Below are 3044 nucleotides of genomic sequence, written 5' to 3'. Positions count from 1 at the left end.
AAAAAACAAAGGTTCCTACTAGTGTTGGAATCGGAAATCCGATTGTAATAGGTTATTTTCTATTATCGATTTAATTGTATCGAAAATTTCCGTTCGATTAATCGTACGATTAACCAATTAATTTCCAAAATAATCGTAAAGAAACCATCAAAAATTTACTAAATTGAAAAATTGCCGCCTTAACCACCCAATAACAGCTAGGAATTCCTTTGATTTTTGGCAACTTTTTTAGTTGAAGGTATTGCTTTCATATATAAAAAATTCGTTGAAAATATTTTGTATGGAAAAAAATGTGCAATCATTGGCAAGTCCAAGCTACTTCAAACCAGTGATGGAAAAGTAGGTATAATTGTACTTTTTTCAGCACTTTTACAGGAACATTCACTACGTAGAGAAATCCTTTTTACCAAAAATATATTGAGCCTGTTCCAAGTTCCGCCAGTTACACTAAACAATTGCAGACAGATCAATCTAACCTTGGGAGCTTTTTTCTTATTGATTTGATTTTATTTATTTAATTGATGCCGGAGTAATTGTTGAGCATTTTCTACCACACAAAAAAATCGTCTACAAAAAATAAAAAATATCAAAAATCAACGTGATTTTTTTATCAACTTATGGCCTTATTCATAAAAAATAAAGTAGGTTTAAAAAGCCCTATAAATTGACGTTTTCATATATTTTTCAATTTATAAACCTTTTATAAAGCTACTACATTTTTTATGAATAAGGCTATTAAAATTTAATGGGCTATAAAGCTGCATATTTGAAATTTTGATGGAAATTTCCTGAACTTTTCTTAATTATCTCCAAAGTTTAAAATTTTGATTTACATGGCTTTTGCTGCAGAATGCGCTACATTTTTATAAAAATTAGCAACAAAAAATTATTATGAAAACATTACGAATATCGTAATAAAATCAATGCAAATGAATTCGGCGTGTGTGTATGTACGTTAAGGTGGTTCAAAACAAGTAAAGTCGGTATTCTATACCGAAAAAATAACCAAATTTTTTATTTGAAATCAAAAAATATTTAAGGGTCGCTCAAAGCGCTCAAAGTTTTCCATGTATTTTATATGGGGAAAACATTTTTTCGTAGAAATGGTATAGAATTATTGAAAATCAATATTTTTCGATCGGAAAACTCTGGTTCTCTTCAGGAGACTTCCAGTAACTATTAATATCCAATTGTTTATTTAACCATTTTTAATACTAAAGATTTTTTAATGGTCCCCCGCCCCCCCCTTTGCATTTTCTGGGGTTTTTGGTGGGCCTATAAAATATAGTTACTAAATGAAAATATGAAATGAAATAAAAAAATGGTTGGATAAAAAATTGTGTGCTATTATTGGGAATCTCCTGAAGAGAAACACAGTTTTCCGGACGAAAAATATTGATTTTCAAGAATTCTATACCATTTCTGATTTTTTCCCATATAAAATACATGAAAAACCTTGAGCGCTTTTTAATTTCAAAATAAAAGATAGTTCGGTATAGAACAATTCTATGGGGTGGGAGCATAAAAATCCCGACTTTACTTTTTTTACATGCATTTGTGGACCATCCTAATGTTCATATATACATATGTAGCATGTATGTACCGCAATTCTCGATAATAACAAAACTTTGTGTTGGCTTACAAAGTATGCAAAATTGTTTTTATGTATAAAAATCTATTAGTAGGAGTTGAGCCACTTAAAGATTACGTGTTTGTATATACGTATGTATGTATGTACAAAAGTACGCACATACAAAATGTCTGCAGTATGTAGGATACACCGCAAGTGTTGTTCCATGCAAATGTTTACAGTATCCATTACCATCCATTGCCGCCTTACAGCTGTGCAAGATCGAAAACACAAATTCGGCAACAATGTTGCAATTACTGCTAAAAACAGGGCCGAAAATAAACAAAAATTAAACGACAACTTTATTTCTAATGAAAATACGAGCGATTTAAGTAAATAAACTTTAGGTTGAGATGCCCAGATTTAGAAGCGGAGAATTCGTGTGGGCCGATTGAACGTGACGTACTTATTTATACGAATATTGCAGGGCTATATATACATATATATATGGATTCGAAATCAACTGTACAACATACAATGTATTGTCTACAACGCGGCTTGAGAAAAGCGATTTTGATTGTCGTACTCTTGCTGCTACAAGCAAGAAATGTAATGAAGAGAAGCTGTCTAGTACCATTTAAGTTTTTATTTTGCCTAATCAAAACTGGTCGTTAAAAATATGCTACATAATTCAAATGGCAAATCCTCGTCTCAAGATAGAAGTTCTTAGCTTTTTTTGTATTAGAGTAGCGTATGACCCTCAGGTACTGGATGAGAAAAAAATTGCGCCCATCGGCATGAACTATAAGTAACAGTTAGGTTAGGTCGTTGTTGTTGTAATAACCTAAGACTCGCAGAGCCACTGTGATGCCCAGAAGAGGATTTTTGTCAAAACATGCCATTGAAAGTCTGTAAATCATTCCGACTTACTAAAAGACCCTTTAAGGTCGTTGCCATTTAGGCCTTTTCCGAACGACCAGTTTGGCTATTTTTCTTTTGTCTATTTAATGTTTATTGTTTTTTTAATAAAATAACCAGCACCACATAAATTCACTTTTCAAACTATAACAGTTACACCCAAATATTTTAAACTTTTAGAATTTTTAGAAAAATTTTAGGTATGCAGTTTTATTGCCCATTAAATTTTAGTGGGTTAAAGTGAAAATTTCAAGACGCTAGGAAATCGCGTTGATTTATTTTTTTTTTTGTTTTTGGCTAACGGTGTTGTGCATTTTCTTCCATATAAAGTATGCTCGAGACTGAGAACCTCATCAAACTCCAGATGCCTCGTTTCGATCTATTATGGTTTACTCATTTCGGGCTCATTGAGATTAGATACTAGGATCACAAATATTATTTACCCTCAACTATTTCTACAGATTTCTATTAACCACGTGAATGTTATTTTTTTGCTTATAATTTATAATTTCCTTTTTCCAATTACCACTCTTTCCAGCCTTTCCAGACGCCCACG

The 3044-nt window shown here is 31.9% G+C and overlaps 1 protein-coding gene across 1 annotated transcript in view; it reads left to right on the top strand.

Moving 5' to 3' along the window:
* Positions 1–3044, top strand: part of LOC118743268 (transcription factor castor) — a 14106-nt gene that overhangs the window by 8558 nt on the left and 2504 nt on the right. The gene's annotated exons all lie outside the window — the stretch shown is intronic.

Source organism: Rhagoletis pomonella, unplaced genomic scaffold, assembly GCF_013731165.1.
Source record: "Rhagoletis pomonella isolate Grant_MI unplaced genomic scaffold, Rhpom_1.0 Rhpom_scaffold_00001, whole genome shotgun sequence".
In the NCBI taxonomy this organism is placed as follows: domain Eukaryota; kingdom Metazoa; phylum Arthropoda; class Insecta; order Diptera; family Tephritidae; genus Rhagoletis; species Rhagoletis pomonella.
Note: the sequence above shows the minus strand (reverse complement) of the source record. Positions and strands in the feature narration are given on the sequence as shown.